This window comes from Triturus cristatus, chromosome 5_1, assembly GCF_964204655.1.
Source record: "Triturus cristatus chromosome 5_1, aTriCri1.1, whole genome shotgun sequence".
Lineage (NCBI taxonomy): Eukaryota > Metazoa > Chordata > Amphibia > Caudata > Salamandridae > Triturus > Triturus cristatus.
Genome location: NC_140587.1, coordinates 279509119 through 279529515, shown reverse-complemented (window position 1 = coordinate 279529515; position 20397 = coordinate 279509119).

Sequence of the window (20397 nt, the reverse complement as noted above, 5' to 3'; positions counted from 1 at the left end):
AAAGACCGAGAGCAGGGCGTGTCGAACCTGGGCATAGCGGAAGAACTCCCTGTCCGTAAGCTCATATTCGGCCTGAAGAGCCGCGAAAGTCTTAACCGCGCCCTTATGCCACAGGTCTCCCACTTTGCTGATACCAATCGTGTCCCACTGGTCAAACCCCTTCGTAGTCCAGAGGCTCCCCAGGCGATCGGAGGCAAACAAAGGAGTAGCACATGTCAGTCGCTCACCCCAGCCCGTGGCCGCAGTGGCGGCCCTCCAGGTCCGCACAGCGATCTTAGTAGGACCCGTAAGGGTCCGGCCAGCCGAGCGGGAGTACAGCGCCCTGTTATAGTCCCCGCCGGGAAGCAGGAACTTGTCCATCTCATACGCCGGGTTCAGGCCAGGCGCATACGTGGCATGGTTAATGGCCGAAAGCTGCGCGGCCCAATAATACCTGCGAATGTCGGGAAGCGCGATGCCCCCGTCATACCAGGGGAGAGTAAGCTTAGCAAGAGCAATACGCGCCCGCCCGTCCCACACCAGTCTCCTCTGCAGGCTCTCTACCTCCCGAAAGTAGGCCACTGGGATGACGTCGAAGGAATTCTGGAGTGCATAGAGGAACCTGGGAAGGGACATCATTTTGAACAGCGCGGCCCGACCCAGCGGGGACAGGGGCAGCCTGCACCACCGGGCCGTATCCTCTCGCAATCGCCGAAGCGGACGCAGGAGATTCAGCTCATAGCGAGCCACCGGGTCCAGCGAAACGTATATCCTAAGGTACTTAAAGCCGCTCAGTGATACCTGGATCGGAAGCCGAGGCGGTAGGAGTGGAGGACCACCGGAGATCGGATAGACGCAGGATTTAGACCAATTGATCGTGAGACCCGAATTACTCCCGAAGGAAGTCAGAACGTCAAAGAGGACGTTGAGCGACTGCCGCGGTGAGGTGAGATATAGGAGAATATCGTCCGCATACAGCGAAACCCGATCTTCAAAGCCCGGGGCCCACCGGATCCCTCGAAGCGAGGGCTCCCAGCGGAGCCAAGCCGCGAGTGGCTCCAGGGCGAGAGCGAAGAGCAAAGGGGACAACGGGCATCCCTGCCTCGTGCCCCTGCCGAGGGCAAAGGGCCGAGAGACCCGCCCGTTCACCACCACCTGAGCCATGGGTCCCGTATACAGAAGCTTCACCCAGCCAATAAATCCTTCCCCAAAGCCAAATTTAGCCAAGACAGCCCAGAGGAATGGCCACTCGATGGTGTCAAAAGCCATCGTGGCATCCAAAGAAACCAGCACGGCCGGTTCGGAGAGGAGCTCCGCCCTGGCAAGGGCGCCATGAAGACGCCGCAAGTTAAGAGCGGTGTTACGATGCGGGATGAATCCGCATTGGTCCGGATGAATCAGATCGCACACTACGCTCAACAGACGATTAGCAAGGACTTTCGCCAGGATCTTAGGCTCCGCATTTAGCAGTGAAATAGGCCGGTAAGAAGTACAGCGATCTCGCGGCTTGTCCTCCTTGGGGATAACGACTATCGTGGCCAAACGCTGATCGGCCGGGAGGGAACCCGCCGCCAGAGACTCACGGAACATGCGACTGAGGAAGGGCGCAAGCTTGTCAGGGCGCAATTTATATAGCTCAATGGGCAGACCGTTGGGACCCATAGCCTTGCCCGAGCGAAGGGAGCGGATCGCGGTCGCTATTTCATCCACCGACAAGGGGGCGTCCAGCCGCTCACGGTCCTCAACGGACAGGCAGGGCACGGCGATATCCCTCAGTAGAAGGCGAGAGTCGTCCTCATCCCTGTCAGTCACTGGGGAGTACACAGCCCGGAGGTGGTCGGCAAAACATTCCACAATCTCGTCAGGCTCCGTCACACACACACCATCCGCAGCACGCAACTCCGGGACCACACGATTCACTCTCTCCTTCCTGTCCAGCCACGCGATCAACTTTCCCGCCTTGTCCCCGGCATCGTACAGTCGACCCTGCTGCTCCCTATACATAGTTTTGGCCGCGTCAGTGACCAGGGACCTATATTCACACTGTTTCAGGCTGAGGGCATGGAGCCCGTCCGGAGTAACATTCGCCTCCAAGGCCGACTCCAGCCCCAAGATGTCAGTCTCCAGCCTCACCACTGCCCCACTCTTGACCCTCTTAGCCACCACTATCTGGGAAAGGGCGTGTCCGCGGATCACGGTTTTGAAGGCTTCCCACAGGGACATTGCAGAAGACACCGACCCCTAAATTAAAGATTCTTGATGGTAATTGAGTAAAAGAAGTGATAAAGAAGATCTCACAGACTGCGACAATATTATACTATCAGAACAAAGAAGCAGTAGGAGCCAAGTTCAATCCAATGCCAAACTTTGACTATGAAAGGGACAATGTCAATCAAGTGAGACAACAGGTTGGTGAAACGATGGATGAGTTTGTTGAGAGACTTGATCTGCTTATCAAATACTGTAAGTTTAGGGGATTTAATGATGAGGAAGCCATGTGCCTCAGAGTCATTGATGACTGTCTTTCGGACTCATTCAGAAGGAGCATGTTGAGAGAGACGCTCAGTTTAGAAAAAGTACTAATGGCTGCAAGAGCTGAGGAAAGAGCAGATCAGCAATCCACCAACATGGAAACTGGAACAGCAAAAAGTGAATTAGTGTTAATCATGAAGAGCAGACACAAACACAAAGTAGAACATTGTAAGTCCACATCCTCCAACAAAGAAAGACTGTGTTTCTGATGTGGATTTTCATTTCCACACGAAAATAAATGTGGAGCCATTGGACAGACGTGCAAAGGTTGTCGAAACAAGGACCACTTCATAATGGTTTGCAAAGCAAAAGAGAAACTAACTGCATCACGCGAGATGAGAAATGGGCGCCAGAATGTTCCAGAAGCTTTCTTGCCACACCCACAAAGACAGAAAGCAACCTCAACTGTGACAGGTAGAAACTAAACGATGTCGATCGTCATCAAGTTCATCCTGCAAGAGCTATTTGATGGCACATCGAGTGACAGTGAAGAGGGTGATTGTGCAATGAATTTATCTCAAAAGAAGCAACATGCACAAATGGGCTCTGCTGCGTGCAAAGAAGACAAATGAATGACAAAAACAAGTCAGTTAACGAAATGAAATAAGTCATATGCACATTGCCCCAAGATCACACTAAAAGTCAACGGTTGCCACATAACCTTTATAATCAATAGCGGTGAATTGATCAACATCATGCCTGTTGAACAATTTGACAGTTTGTCACCTGTACTGCAACTCAAAGTATCAAACACAAAGGTGTACTCGTGGGCTGCTTCCTAACCGTTGCAGAGTCAAGGATCACAGCGACCTTGCGGCATAAGAAGATGTCTGTGCAAGCCCCAATTCACATTCTTCAAGGTACTTCATCCAGTGCCTTCTACTTAGTTTTGCAACTGCTGCAGACAAGGGACTAATCTCTATCAATTACAACCTAAATACGCAATCTGAAATCGTGAGCCCGTTCCAGTCGCTATTTCATGGTCTAGAAAAACTCAAGACAATGAAGGTTCAACTTCACATTCATTAAGACATCCAGCCTGTTGTACAGCAACACCGCAAAGTAACATTTCACCTACAAGAAGCGGTTGAAAAAGAACTAGAATTGCTGTTGAAACATGAAATCATCGAGCGCTATACTAGTCCCGCACCCTGGGTGTCGACCATAGTGGTAGTGCCAAAAAAGGACAATGGAGGTGCAGTGCGCATTTGCTTGGATATGTGCCAGGCCAACAATGCAATTGAGAGAGAAAGATATCCTGGTTCACATATTGCACACATTATCATGCAGCTGAATGGAGCCAAGGTCTTCTCCCGTTTTCACTTGAACTAAGGATACTTGAATTGGCAAAAAACTGTAGGTACAATACTACTTTTTTGACTTATATTGGTTTGTTCCGATAAAAAAGACTATTTTTTGGAGTGTCATCTGCTGCAGAAATATTCCAAGATGTTATTCGCAGAGTAGTTCAACCTGTTACCCATGCTTTTAATTACAGTGATGACATACTGGTATTTGGGACAACACAAAGCATCTTAAGGCTCTCAAACAAGTGTGTCAGTTACTTACAGATGCAGGTCTCATGTTGAATGCAGTAAAGTGTGAATTTCACTAAACCAAATTAAATTTCCTTGGGCACATATTTTCTAATGGAGGGATGACTCCTGAGCCAGAAAAAAGTACAAGCACTGTCAGCCACCAGTCCCCCCCCCCAAAATGTCACCATGTTACGGCCCTTCTTGGGGACGTGCTCTTTGAAGACCTTACCTGTGACCTGGCAAACTTGCTGCTGCTATCGCCGTGAGGGGAACGGCCCCGCTGCTGGGGAAATCTGTGCTTGTCACTTCCCGAGGTCACGCCGTGAGGGAGGAGAACTACATTACCCAGAGGCCCTGCTGCTGGGCGCCCGGCTGTGAGGAGATCAGCCTGCGCCCAGCCTGTTTAAAACCCACACAGGCTCAACGCGGCGCGGGACGTGCTCTTTGAAGACCTTACCTGTGACCTGGCAAACTTGCTGCTGCTATCGCCGTGAGGGGAACGGCCCCGCTGCTGGGGAAATCTGTGCTTGTCACTTCCCGAGGTCACGCCGTGAGGGAGGAGAACTACATTACCCAGAGGCCCTGCTGCTGGGCGCCCGGCTGTGAGGAGATCAGCCTGCGCCCAGCCTGTTTAAAACCCACACAGGCTCAACGCGGCGCGGGACGTGCTCTTTGAAGACCTTACCTGTGACCTGGCAAACTTGCTGCTGCTATCGCCGTGAGAGGAACGGCCCCGCTGCTGGGGAAATCTGTGCTTGTCACTTCCCGAGGTCACGCCGTGAGGGAGGAGAACTACATTACCCAGAGGCCCTGCTGCTGGGTGCCCGGCTGTGAGGAGATCAGCCTGCGCCCAGCCTGTTTAAAACCCACACAGGCTCAACGCGGCGCGGGACGCGCGTGTGGCCCAGACCAGACTCCTTGCCCGTCAGAGCCCGGAGGAGTCTGGTCTGGGCCACACCTCCGACAATTGAAAGCAGCCATCGATCGCTGCGCAGGTGAGCGCTACCCACCCCCATTGTTATTCTATTCTATTCTGACATTGTTACTCCCCTGTAATACTGTTGTACAGCCACTTTGAAAACCATGGGGAAGCGCACTAACGCTACGGTTACAAAATCAACTACTACTTGTATTGAAAATATGTTGGAAAGGGCAGTTAGCATCGTAAGTAATGAAATTTAACTTACGGAGAGGCGGCTATCTCTCGGTCTGGGACAATCTGCTCCACTTATTGCACCACTTACCGGATTCACTGACGAGACTTGTGACCTATCCGCAAACAATTCCATAGCCCCTGCTTCAGTTTCTGAAGCGGCATGTGACATTATAACATCTGATTCACCTGTACCAAACCCAGATGCTAGAAACGTACCGACATATACTACGGGGGCCAAGCGCAAAAGGAAAGTCGGAGAGATTGCAAGCGTGAAGAGAAAACAACCTAGCCGACCCTGCTCTACACGCTCGACCCTAACCTCATGGTTTCACCCATCCACTAATCAAATATCTGAGGACATTTCTCTGGTTGATATGATCTCCCGTACGGTTGGAACACAAACAGACAATAGTCGCCCTTTTTCCACTACTGACAATGATTTTGAAAACAGAGTAATTGATACTAGTTATCTAGTAACTGTTATTACAGATCATATTAAGCCAGTTCTCGATAATTTCCTCTCCTCTTTACAAGACCGTATTAACGGCCTGCTGCTTGTTCAATTTCCTAATCCGGTATCACAGCCTCCGAACGTGGTACCTCAAGCAGTTGCCTATACATGTGACAGTGCCGATATTGGCGGGCGAAATGCTAATATTCTCTCATATAGTAAATGTATTCCCCAGCCAAATACTGAAGCGACACCCAATCCAATTCCGGGACCTAGTAATTGCGTGACTTGTAATAACATTCGCACCTGTCTTGATGTGAGAAATATTAGGGATGCCAATAGCCCTTTGGACCGTGTTATTGAAATTTCAGATGGTAATGTATCAAATAACAAGTCACACACCATAAATGTACCCATAAACCAAATAAATAAAACCATACAAGAGGCCGATACTAACCCAAAGCCAACAACTAATCTTGTGGGCAACAAGGAGGTGTTAAACCTGCCCCCTGAGGCATGCCCATACGTCGTAATTTTAGCAGGTGTTCCCCCCTTAAGAGAAGATCAGTTTGAGTCCTGGGAGCAACTACGCTGCAAGTGCGTGGATTGGCTTACCAAACATAAGAGATTCAGGCCCTCATTGATCGGGAACATAATTATGGTACGACGAGTAGGCTGGTTGGGGACTTCACCCAAAGATATCGATGGTGACTGCATTATCATCAATTTTCGACGACAATCAGTGGCTAAAACTATTTTGACACCCCAGATGGAACAGATGGGTCAAGATGCTAATATCTGGGCCCTACCTCTAGGTTATTTCTATAAACCTGTATTTGAAGTGCCACCCCGTAATATACATGATTACACTACAACTAATAACAGATTTACCCCGTTGTCGGGCTTGGACTGTCAAGATTGACTGCGTACTCAGTCAGTGAATGCTCCAAGAACTAACGCTACAATCCTAGTACCAACCCAAGATAGTCCCCATGCTCCCATATTGGATATATTAGACACCAGGGAAAATAATCAGACACTTAAAATCTTAAATTGGAATATAGCTGGTTTGTCATCCAAGCTAAATTTAGTGGATTGGCAAGCATTAATTAATCAGCAGGATGTTGTTATGTTCCAGGAGACTTGGGCAACCCAGGATTTGTATATGGAGGGGTTTGAATGTTTTAATATCTTGTCCCCCATCCCCACATCAGGCAGACCTGCTGGAGGTCTGTCAATTTGGATTAATATTAAGGCAGGTGGTCGTTTCAGAATTATACCTACGAACAGCGACAAATTTCATGCAGTTCTTTATACTAGGGGAGTTTCAATTTATTTGATACATTTTTACAATGATGATTTTAAAACTGTGCCCAATATGAACTTTTCATCTCTGTTTAATTTTGTTTTACAATTACAATCTAGTACGTGCGATGACCAAATTATGGGTATATGTTTGGGCGGTGATTTTAATGTTAAGATTCACAAAGACATTTTTTCTGCTATTCGACTTGACACACAAGTTCCTCTGAGTCAACGAGGGGAACAACTAGTGAATCTTTTAAGTTCCCATAATTTCCGGAATGTTATGCAGATTGCCGATCCCTCCCCCCCTGACAGTAGCGCAATTCCTACCTATAGAAGCAGAGGCTCCACTTCTATTATTGACTATATATTTGTAACCGCCTCTTTAGAAAGTTATGTGTTAAAGGCAGAGGTGATTCAAACTATGCAAAGCGACCATAATCCGATTAGTACTACTCTAAGCTTTTCACGTCGCCCTGCGCATGATTTTGCGCTCGGTGCACGTGATCTGGTGGCATCAAATGACAAACTCAGAGTAGTTTGGTGCAATATTGACAACAACACTTTATTTGAAAAAATGATTAAACACCACTCAAATCTGGTGGACATTTGTTTAACGCCCTGCCTTTATAATATAAAGGTAGTTAACGCCTTTTCAGGGCTATGCTCTGGCATTAAAAATATACTGTCTAAACCAATAAGGGAGCCGAATTATGAGCTTGGTTGGTTTAATGCTGAATGCTCTGCGGCTAATAGAGCATTAAGAAAGGCCCTTGTAAGCAAACCCAGAGTGGCGTCCGCTATATCATCACTCAGGGCAAACTATAAAAAAGTTATAAAACGCAGAAAGGAAGAGCTTACTAATAACAACTGGGCAAATCTTGTGCAGGCTAATGTGTTAAAAAACAGCAAGAATTTTTGGAAGGCAGTTAAGGATATGAAATCTATGGGTAATATCCCCACACCAATTGCATGTAACATTATGAGTGAATCTTGGGAAGATCATTTTAGTAAGATTTATGCTGCCCCAATTTCAAATAATCCCAAAAAAGAATACATATACACTGGTGGGATATCGATTGAACTATATGAGGTCGAAGAAGCAATAACTCAAAGCCTGGGGGGCAAAGCCCCCGGACCAGACGGTCTCCCTATCGACCTTATTAAAAGTAAACCTGATTTTTGGGCGCCACTTCTTACGAATGTTTTTAACAATCTCACCAACTCATCTATCCCAGACACTTGGTCAGTTAGCACTATTGTCCCAATTTTTAAGAAAGGAGACCGATCCAAACCGAGCTGTTATAGGCCAATCTCATTGATTGATAACACCCTAAAAATCCTGGGACGGGTGTTATTTAACAGAATTAATTCATGGGCTGAGGATAACAAGGTCCTGCATCGGTCTCAATTGGGTTTTAGGAGTAGGGTCGGCACTGTTGAACAATGCCTGAATCTTCACCTGATTGTCAGTAAATACACCGTAGCTAAGAAAACACCAATGTATCTGGCATTCATGGACCTTACCTCAGCCTTTGATTTTGTAAACAGATCCCAGCTGTGGAAAACCCTTTTAATTCTCGGCCTTGACGACTCATTAGTCTCCTTTTTAGCATATATACACAGAGACCTGAAAGCCAGGGTTCGCATTGGAAGGAACGATGAGGTCTCTAAGCCAATTGAAATTGGTAGGGGGGTCAGACAGGGCTGTGTCTTGGCCCCCCTCCTATTCATTTTATACATCAATGACCTATCTAAATCTCTACTGCCCCTAACTGAGGACGTCCCTAGCATCGACGGGAATAAAATCCCCGCGCTGCTTTATGCAGATGATGCTGTGCTAATGGGGCGTACCCCTAATGCCCTGAGAGCTTTGGTCAACGGTTTTGTGGAATTTATGGCAACATTAGATCTGTGTACTAATTTTAAGAAATCACTTTTAATGTCATGTGGGACTAAGAAGTATTTTAACCTTTCTATTGTATCTAACTCTACCAGATTGTCTAGCACCAGCACTTTTCCGTATCTGGGCCAGGTTTTTGCATCTAACGGTTTGTGGAATGATCACATTGCCCATTGTAATAGGAAATTTATTAATTCCATTAATACAATTCTCAGGCTACCCAAACCCAAAAACATAGAGGTAGTGCCTGCTATTGTCAAAATTTACAGACAACAATGCATTCCAACCGTTACGTATGGCTCAGAGGTATGGGGGAACACTGCCAGCTCACCTATCCAACGAGAAGAGAACAGGTTTTGTCGCAAAATATTGGGTGCCCCATTTTCCTCATCTACATATGCTTGCCACGGCGAGCTTCACTTATCCTATATAGAGGATTTTATTAAGGCACGCCCGACATTATTCTGGCTTAGGATTTGGAAAAACCCGGCGGCACAACTGACTAGGGAAATTATCCTGGATTGTTTAAAATGTGACAGAGGGCTGGTCATATCATGGTTGGCCGGAGTCCACAAAAGCTTAATTAGCCTGAATTTGGAACACCTTTTTATAAACCCTTTAGCCCACAACCCTCCAAGCATTAAAACTGTGGAAAAACTACTCTATGCATCGTATAAAGAAACTAGGCTAGCAGCTGAACGTAATAAAACCTCCGTTGCTAGATATATGCGAATAGAGCATGTATCCACAGTAATGCCTACATATCTCTTAAAACCTGTTGGCTGTTGGGAACGGGGTCTATTTTTCAGGCTAAGGACCGACACCATGAAATACTTACTGTCTTTTCCAACTGGCTATTCTTTGAACCTTGATCACACCCCCTGTCCATGTACCCACAATCTGAAACAATCAATGTTACATTTCTCATTCTTTTGTTCCTTTTATTTACCGCTCACGAAAAAATTTCTGATTCCGTACTTTAAATCCCGATGCGTAACTGATTATAAAATAGCCTATGAGTTGATGCTTGCAATTGATAATGATGAATTATGTTTCTGAGTTGGATCTTTTTTAAAAATGGCTGTACGTTTTCGTAATTCTATGATTTCGGACTAATTTCTTCTATGTCCAATTGTAAATAATGTTTTTTAACTGCACTTTTATGGATATGTTGTTTTTATCCGAATAAAGTTCATATTGATTGATTGATTGACAGTGATGACATACTGGTATTTGGGACAACACAAAGCATCTTAAGGCTCTCAAACAAGTGTGTCAGTTACTTACAGATGCAGGTCTCATGTTGAATGCAGTAAAGTGTGAATTTCACTAAACCAAATTAAATTTCCTTGGGCACATATTTTCTAATGGAGGGATGACTCCTGAGCCAGAAAAAAGTACAAGCACTGTCAGCCACCAGTCCCCCCCCCCCCAAAATGTCACCATGTTACGGCCCTTCTTGGGCATTGCCAGCTATTGTTCAAGGTACATTCATGACTTAGCTACAGTGAGCGCCCTGTTGCAAGACCTGATGTCAGATCTATTCAAAGAAACTCACTAACCTTAGTGCCAGAGTCCACAGGAGCAGATGAGAGATCCACAATACCCCTCTCTGTTCACCAGCAAAGGAGGATTTTATTCGCTATGCTAAGCCTCTCTAGGGGAGAAAAGGGGATGGGGATAATAGAGACAGACTTCCTTGGAGTCGACTATGCCAACACCTTCTTTTGACTTTCTATTGGGCTGGATGCTTGACTTGCATAGGATCTGTAAATACAATAATATTCTGATTTAGTTTACTCCTCTTAGAAAACCTTAGAAACACTCTACCATTCTATTGTCGTTCACTCTCTCTTACTCTCTTCTCATGTTCTGCATCTATTTCTAATTACCTTGGACTCCTGAGGATTTAGCTTCTCTCTGTAATTTCTGTTGACAATAATTTTCCTTTTCAATAATTTTCCAAAAATAAAGGTGATGTTCCAAATGACTTCTCTTCAATCTTAACACAACGATATTCTTTTCAAAACCTTTAGATATAGTCCCTAAAAAATAACTTTGACTCCTTATTTGAGAATTTGTTCTTCCTGATAGTTCCTTTTTGGTAACGCCAGTCAGTCAGAGGACTTCGGATCCTTGCTTTCCTTTAATCTAAGTTCTGGATTTGGAACACTACTCATCAACGCATGCCCGGTGTGCACACCAAAGATTGCTAAAGAGGGCACTCAGATACAAAAGAATTTTCCAGTAATAAATTTCTGTCAGAGAGAGCGTATAGGAAAGACACTGCTCCCGAGTAAACTTCAGTTGAAGTGCGCCGTTTCGACGGTGCACGAGCGCGTTGAGGGGCTAAGAGTGCTCATGCTAAAAAAGACTAGAAAAACTCCAAACATGGCTGCCGTCACTGGATCAGGACTCGCCTGTAACGCTTTGTTTCTGCCATTGTTCTCCAAAGTTTTCGGACTTCAATTTCTTTTTAAAAAATAAGGTGAGTGAAAGCTTTGTGACGTTCACATGGATGAATGTCTTTTCATTCTCAGATGAACTGCTGATATCCGAAGCGATCGTAAGTTCTTAACAGCTGTTCTCTTATGAGTTGCCGAGCACGGGGTCCGTCTAGGATTATTGACACCTGACCAAACGAAATGTCCAGTTTTTATGTTTTTCTGAATGTGACCCAAGCTTCAAAAGAATAAAGCATGCAATTGAAAATGTGACTGAGATGGCCTTCTTTGATTCCAAATTACGCACTGAGATTTTTCACAAGTACCAATACAGACAGCGGCAAAGCTCAACATCGAAAACGTCTTAGGACTACATCAACTTTATTGTAAGGTCCAGTACAACAGCGGCCCTAGCAATTGAACAGACTGTTGCAGCTGCAAATGCTAATAAAGATATGCTTGCCCTTAAAAACATTATTCCAGCGCAGACATGGAAACAGTGTTCAAGCTCTGTGTGACGATGTTGAATTTCAAAAGTATTGAAATGTACAAGATGAACTGTCTGTCACTAAAGAAGGCACTGTGCTAAAAGGCTCCAGGATTGTCTAATCCAAGAGTCTGAGACAGCAAGTCATTAAACTCGCTCATGAAGGACACTGTCGCATTGTCGCCACCAGAAGAGCCCTGAGAGATCGAGTGCGGTTGGATGAGGGAGTTGAGAGGGAATTAAAGGAGTGCCACTTATGAAATTGCATTTCTCCTAAAGTGAACCAACATCCACTAACCATGTCTGATTTTCCTGCACATGCATGGGAAAGAGTGGCCCTAGACTTCTTAGGGCACCCAGCGAATGGCCATCACCTGATGGTGATCATTGTTGAGTATTCCTATTTTCCTCTGGTGGAGTGTTAGAAATTGAGTTTCTAGCTGGCAGAGGCATGCACCCTGTACAAGTAGGGACCATCACTCCAGTCAGAGTAATTCAGAGACACAACCTAAATTAACAACTGTTTATCCTCTGGTGGCTTGGCACAGAGCGGTCAGGCTTAACTTAAGAGGCAATTTGTAAAGTATTTGTGCACGTTTTAGTTACAGTAACACAGTAAAAACATCATAAACATACCTCATACCAGTTTAAAACAATAGAGAATATTTAACTGATTGAAACATGGACCAAAATGACAAACATTTGTTAAGTATTTTTCAAGTTATCAATATTTCAAGAATGTATGCAATTCATGGTGTTCAGAAAACATTAGCTTCTATTAGGTCCTTTATTGTAATACCGGGAAAGGCAAAAGAGGTTTTCCTGATGTCAGAGCGCCATAGCAGTGCTCCAAAAAGTATTAATGGAAGAATGTCATATAAGGCTTATTGAAGATGAAACTAACTGCTCAGTTTTAGAACGCCCCCATAAACGCAGGCCGGTGTGCACGGTACCTTTCCTCTGCGGCTTCTGTGATGCACTGGCGAGCCGCGCTGGAGTCAATGTGACCGTTGAAGGCAATGAGGTCAGGCGCGGAATTCGCCCTTAGTCAGGACCCATGTGGGGATCTGAGCTGCGTAGTGATTGGCCCTCCTTCCTCTGATAAACGCAGTGTGTGTCGAGCCACGCTGAACTGCTTTTGACAATGCGCCTTCCAGAAAAACTGTCAGTCTGTGATCAGCAGTGCAAACACAGGGGTTGTTCATTCGCTGCACAGTGCAGGTGCATGTGTGTCTTTGTAAGATGACAAAAACTGGTTGTGGACAAATCCAGTAGGTTCGGGCTCAGGATTAGCTGAGTCTAACAGCAGGTCTTTTTTGACCCTGAGACTCCTGTGAACAGGGGGCAAGCCAACAAGCCCTTGGAGATACTTTAGGTTAAGAAGTTGTAGAGTAGGTTCAGTCCTTCCCACTGCAAGGGGCGGAAGGCCAGCACAGCAGAGTCAGTTGCCAAGTGGCATTCCCTCCTGATGCCACAGAAAACAGTAGGCCAACATAGCAGAACAGTTCGTGAAGTGGCAGACCCTCATGGCAGCACATCTCCTCTTCTTGGCAGAGTCTCCTCAGGACCCCAAGAGTAAACTGAATTGGGGGTGTCAATTGTGCATTTTAATTGGGGGGAGACATGAATGAGGCGTTTGAGCCCCATAAGGTCCCTTCCCTTCCTTTCCTTTGCTTCGGACGCACTAAAGGGGAGTGTGCAGCTTTTTGTGGGGACAGGCACATCCCTATTCCGGTGCAGTTGTCAGCTCATCCCTCCTAATGTAACTCAGGACGGCCCATCAGCCTGGTGATGGGCCATCAGGATGCAAACACCACACCCCAGCTCCTTTTGTTGACTGTTCAGAGGGAATGCACAAAGCCCAGCTGTCACCCTAACCCAGACATGTATTCAGAGACAGGCAGAGGCATAGAATGTTTAAAGTAAGAAAAATGCAATTTTTTAAAAGTGGCATTTTCAGACCTGTAATTTAAAAAACAACTTTGCATCTATTGTGTGATATAAACTATATAGTTTAGTTTGTAGAGGGGACATGAGCACTTTTGCCATTTTTGTTCAGCCCATCCTTTATGTCATTTCAAGGATTTAAGAAGATCTGAATGCGAGAAATCCTGTGGGATAAACCTCACCTTAAATAAAGCACGTTCTATTACATGACGCACTTTCGTGGAAGCAGTCCTGCCTTGGTTAGCACAAATTGAGGGGTAAGCTGCTAAAGGAGTTAGGAATATCCTAGGGGCTTCACTTGGTGCAAAATTCAGGCTGAGGAAACCGTACAACAAATACACATAGCTGATGCGTTCAACAAATGTATCCAAATTGTGACAGCTGCCCCTGTCTTCATGGTGACACCTTATAGCCCCATAGAAGGGGGCGTCTCTTACTCAGGCCCTCCAACAAATGCCAATGTCTATGTAGGTGCGCACAGAGAGTGTGAGTTTATTCCATTTGTCAGTATTTACTCCCCCTTCACCAATCCTCCCGCCCCCTCCCCCCGCAGAAACGTCATGACTCAAATAAACTCCTACCCTAATTTACCACATTAATGTGTGTCCCGGCTATTACCCCGCCGCTCAGCCTTCTAATGTTACGTTAAGTTTCTTTCTATAGAGATCAAAGAGGCATATTATCAAGCACGGCGTTAAAATTATCGCAGCTTTAGCGGCAGAAAACTGCCGCTAAACCGGCGATAATGGGCTTGATAATATGCCCTGGAGAATCCCCATAGAAGCCCATGTTGACACCAGAACATGGGCTTCTATGGGAATTCACAAGGGCATATTATCAAGCCCATTATCGCCGCTTCAGCAGCAGTTTTCTGCCGCTAAAGCGGCGATAATTTTAACGCCGTGCTTGATAATATGCCCCAAAGTCGGCCCTTTTGGAAGTACATCAGAAACGGCCTCAGAAACAACATTTGGTACAGCAGTAGTTAAAAAATAGTAAAATGTCTTTCCTAGCTCTATAGGGCTCTAAACTAAAGCACCGTAAGGACACAGTGCTCGCTGTGTTCGATAATTCCTCAATATAGCCACGTGATTCATTAACATGAACAAAGGATCTCTCTGCTAAAGACACGACTTCATTGTAGAAGAGATTGTGTTTCCTTTCTTGGTTTCTTACGCTTGTATGTTTAGTTTGGCACATCCTGGGCATGTCCTTGTTGGCACTCTGCAGGCATCTGAATGAGACAGTCAGATGTCTGAAACACAAATACTGTCCACGTCATCGTAGTACCTGCATGGGAAAGGCAGCGCACAGACACACGTCCCCTCCGCACAGCGCTGCGCGGTGTGTGACTGACACCTGCTGCAGAAGGTGGGATGTGTGATGCCAATATTGGCAGCATGGTAGATACATTTATTCACGTTAATACGTTTGGAATTACCCCGAGTGTGGAAGTTATGAGGCCTGTTTCTATATAGGAACGTTTTTAAATGTATTACACTTTATTGTTTACACTCGTTTACAGCAACATTTATCTCAATACAGCTTAAAAAATAACAATCTGCCTTAGAAGATAGTGTTTATTAAGTTCAAGTGAGCTGAGGAATCTGGAAAAAGAAAGGGCAAAAAATAGAGATATGAAATGGGGAGACAACCGGGTTGTGGCCTACCTTACATGTTGGGTCGCTGACATGGGGATGTGTGGTGAAGCACACTAGGGCTTGGTGGGGGGGCGACCAACGGGAGGCTTGCTCCCCTGGGGGGGTTTTGGGCCAGGGGCAGCCGGAGCACTGTGGGCTGGTTGGGCTCTCTTTGGGCTGGCATTGTGCTGGCTGGGATGGGGTTGGGCTGCTTTTGGGCTGGGGATATATTTAACCAGACTTTTTGTGTTGTGATCCACCATTTTGGTGGTCGTGACACAACAGCCGGTTGGAGGGACTCTCTGGGCTTGTGTGTTGTTTGGAGGGACTCTCTGGGCTCGTGTAGCATTGGGTGGCCTAGTTGGTCTGTGGCTCACTGGCTTATAGCCTCGTTTGCGCTTGGCGGGTTGTGGGCGAGGCAGCGGTGACAGCGGGAGTTTTGTGGCGACTGGAGGCGGTGGTTCCCATTTCAGATCAGCGGTTCCTTCTGAAGCGTGACAGTTGCAGTTAGGGATGGCGCGTTCGGATGATCCGCGGGTGAGAGGAAGCGGGCTGCACTGACTTGCTGCGGCCCGATGCCAAGATAAGACCCCAGAGACGTGCTGCGAGCGGCGTCACAGCAGCGATCCTCGCATGCGAGCTGCCGCACACGGGAAGAGCGGTGGTCAGCGAGGGAGGGTCTTCGCCTCTGCTGATTGATAGTTCAGAGGAGGGGGAAGGGGGGAGGAGTTGGGGGTGGGGGTGTGGAGGGGCCTCGTGGAAGTGTTGAGGGTGCGGGGGTTCTGGCCAGGCCACGGGGCCGGGTGGGTGTGAGACGGAGGGGTGCACGGAGGTAGCAGGAGGGAAGGGCTGGGGGCGGTTTGTTTGGGGTTAACATGCTGGGGGTCCATGCTGGCGTTGGATGCGGTGGCAGGGCGCGGGGGTGCAAGGGGGCCCGCACAGGTGGGGGTCGGTCGGGGATGCCTGGGGGGAGTCAGCAGGGACGTCGGGTGTTGGGGGCGGTGTGAGGGGGGGCCAGGGGAGGTCTGGGGGGGCAGTGCGGTCCACCAGGAACTGGACTCCCTAGTGTGGAGTGACGGGGAGGAGGAGGCGGGTGGCTGGGGGTGTGGGGGATGAGGCACTCGGGGCGGGGGGATGTAGGGGCGTGGCAGTCTACACCTTTGCGGCGCGGGGGTCATTCGTCCAGGACCGGGAGAGGGATCCCGGGAGGACTTTGGGGGCTGGGGCGGGGCGGCAGACGACTTTAACCCCGGCATGTTGGACTCCACCTATTTTTTTCAGCAGGACAGTGTGGCGAGGTGCTCGGGAGAGCAGCATGCGACTCCAATCCACCGAGGGGATGGGCCGGCTCTGCCTTATGCGGGCGGTCGCGCTCCAGAAAAGGACCTGGCAGCGTTGTCGTACAGTAGGTGGGGCGGTAAGTCCCTGCCAGCCCCACCCCGACGGGTCAACATGGCCACCAGGGAACGGGGGCAGAGGTCCATCAGCTCCGATCGGGACCCAGAGGAGCGGCACACCAAGCGGAGGAGGGAGGGTGTGGATTTGGGAGAACCGCTACGCACTTGTAGGGAACGGGCTGGGCTAAGCAGGCTGGAGCCCACGGAGGGCGGCCTATGGCAGAACTACATGGGTTTAGACCATGAGGAGGGTGGGGTGCAGTTGCACTATGACGAGGAGAGCGTAGAGGAGAGGGAAATATGGGTGTACAGGTGGGGGGAGGAGGAGCGAGTTGGGGGGGATCTGAGTAATGCTTTTTCTAGTACCTTGCAGGAGGCGCACCGGCGACACAAGGCGACAAGAGTGACAGCCCCCCCCTGTTCCACTGGTTAGGCGGCGGGATCCGGTGCGGACGCCAACCTTGACGCCAGGTAAGGCACGGAACGGAGCAGGGAGTGGGGGGGATCCGCAGGTCTCAGTTGGCACGGATGCGGGGGGAGGGGATGGTGGGGTGCATTTGAATAAAGGCACGTATGTGCGAGACACAGGGGTGGGGCCGGACGCGGCGGGGTCCAGAGGGGTCGGATCATCAGACCCAGACACAGCTGGGGGGAAGGACAAGGGCGGCAAAGAGGGGAAGGAGAGCCATGATATACCGGTGCGCAAATTGCCGTATATGGGCATTACGAAACCCTTGGGGGCACACTTGTCGTTGGCCACCAAGGAGAAGATATGGAAGGGGGAGTACGTGGATATCCTGAAGCTCCTGCACCGTGAGCTGACGGCGAAGGAGGGGTCTAAGGAGGAGGAGCACGAGTTAGCCAAGCGACCGAGAAAGCCATTGAATATAGAGAATTGGTCGGCGGGTTTCTTGATTTTCGCCAGTGTATACTGCGAAAAGTACCCGGAGAAGTCAGCCGCCCTTTTTAAATACATGGACGTGGTCCGGAGGGTGCAGGTCACCTATGGGGGTTACGCGTGGTCGCACTACGACGAGGAGTTTAGAGCGCGTTTGGCCTGGGTTCCAGAGGCGAAATGGGGGGAAATCGACTCGGACTTGTACCAGCAGACCATGGGAGGGACGAAGTTTGGCAAAACGATCTACACGGCCAGCGGGCTGCCAATCACGCCCCGCCCTTTTCCCAGCCGCCCCACCTGTGGAGGGGTGGGGCAGGGAGACAATATCGTTGGGACCCCGGTGGGAGCGTGTTGGGACTTCAACAAAGGCCTTTGTGCTCGACAATCCTGCAAATTCCGGCATGAATGCTCCAAATGCGGGAAGTGTCACCCGGTGGTGCAATGCTGGGAAACGGGAGGCAATCAAGGTCAGCAGTCTGTGCCTATGGAGCAGCAGTCAGGAAGCAGGGGAGGTAGGTAGGGACAAGGGACTTTGGGCAAGGGCTCTTACGCCAGCTAAGCAGGCTCGGCTGGAACTCCTCTTGGCATCTTATCCACGGACCGAAGACTTGGGGCTGCTACGGCGGGGTTTTCGGGAGGGCTTCCGACTGGGATACGAGGGTCCGAGAATTGCCAGGTGAGCCGAAAACCTGAAATCGGCCACTACGCATAAGACGGTGGTTTGGGAGAAATTGGACAGGGAGGTCTGGGAGGGGCGGATGGCATGCCCTTTTAGGGAGGCACCTATTCGGGATCTGATAATCTCTCCCATCGGAGTGGTGCTGAAGAAGGAGCCAGGACAGTTTCGCCTGATTCAGTATCTGTCATGGCCGGAGGGAGCGTCAGTCAATGATCACATAGTGGCGGAATTGTCGTTGGTATCTTACTCCTCAGTGGACGTGGCGCGGCGGTTGGTGACGGCGGTGGGGACGGGTGCACTCATGGCGAAATGTGACATCAAGTCAGCGTTCCGGTTGTTACCGGTGCACCTGGAAGACTACCACCTTTTGGGTATACAGTTTGACGGCGCCATCTTTGTGGACAAAGCGTTGCCCATGGGGTGTTCAATCTCGTGCGCGTTGTTTGAGGGCTTCAGTAATTTCTTGCAGTGGGCGTTTTCCTGGCGCACAGGCAAGGAGACGGTGACGCACTACATAGATGACTTTTTCCTGGTGGGACAGCCCGGTTCGGCGGACTGCCAGCAACAGCTGGACAGTTTTACAGAGCTCATGGGCTACCCGGGTGTGCCCCTGGCACCAGAGAAGACACAAGGTACCAGCACGGTGCTGTCATTTCTGGGCATAGAGCTAGACTTGGTGGCCATGGAGGCCCACTTGCCGGGGGATAAAAAGGTGCACATGCTGGGCTTGGTGGACGACATGCTGGTGAAACAGAAAGTGACAGTGCGGGAGGTGCAGGTTCTGTTGGGACATTTGAATTTTGCCTGCCGGGTGGTGCGGGCGGGGCGCACTTTTTGCAGACGGCTGGGTCGGGCCCTGTCGGGTGGGACACTACCGCACCATCATATGCGTTTGTCGGTGGGAACGAAGGAGGACCTGCGCATGTGACAGGTTTTTTTTGCGCGCTTTAACGGTATCCCGATGGCTCCCCCAGAAGACTGGGACTGGGATGTGACCATCTCCTCAGATATGGCAGGAGTGAGCGGTTTTGGTTTTTACTGGCATGGGAGGTGGTGCGCGGAAGACTGGGGTGGTGGAGGGAGGACCTTATGCGCTTGGGGAGGTGGAAGTCGGACTGTTACAAGACATACGTCAGGTTGCAGGGTGCCGGGATGGAGGAGGGGGCAGGCAGTGTTTTTCCTTTGTTTTGACATGTGTCTCTTTTCAGGTGCGGTGGCGGGGCGGGACGTGGCCGGTTTGTCCATCCTCATCATAGGACACTCTTTCGTGAAGCGAGCGGAGCGTTATGAATGGGACAAGAACAGGAATCTTAACATAGAGTTGGATCCTAGGCTTTTTCGTTGTCAGTGGCAGGGACAGGGGGGTATGAGGTGGCATGAGCTATTTTTGGCTTTGAACCAGGTGGTCGGGGGGGAGTGTGTCCCGACGTGTTAGTCATCCACTTAGGGTAAAATGACCTGGTGTAATGCAAGGGCCTGGCTTTGTTGAAACAAATGAAGCGGGATTTGCTGGAGATTCGGACACAGTGGTCCGGTTGCTACATCATATGGTCTGATTTTATTCCAAGGAGAATTTGGAGAAGGGCTGAGCGGCCGGCGGCCATAGATAGGGCGCGCAGGAAGATCAATAGAGACATGAGGATTTTTTGCGACAGGGAAGGGATAGGTAGGATGGAACACCTGGAGCTGCGCTATGCGGCGGTGTATTTCTTTAGAGAGGATGAGGTCCATCTGTCTCGGTATCGCACGGAATTATATATAATACAGCTGAAGGAGGCTTTGGACAGGGCCATAGGTGTGTGCAGATACCTGAAGCGCCAGGAGGCCTAAGGAGGGGTCGAAAGCCGTCAGTCCGGACTTTCGAGTGGCGTTTTTTCCCTAGGTCATTGGGGATATAATGAGGTATGGTTACAGTGTGATAGAACATAAGAAGTTACCTAGTTAGGTAGGTGTAGGAAAGTTAATAATTGTAAGTTGTGTTATAATTGTTGCAGGGGGAAACATGTTTAGGGGAGGGGTGGGGGGTAAGACAGGAAGGGTA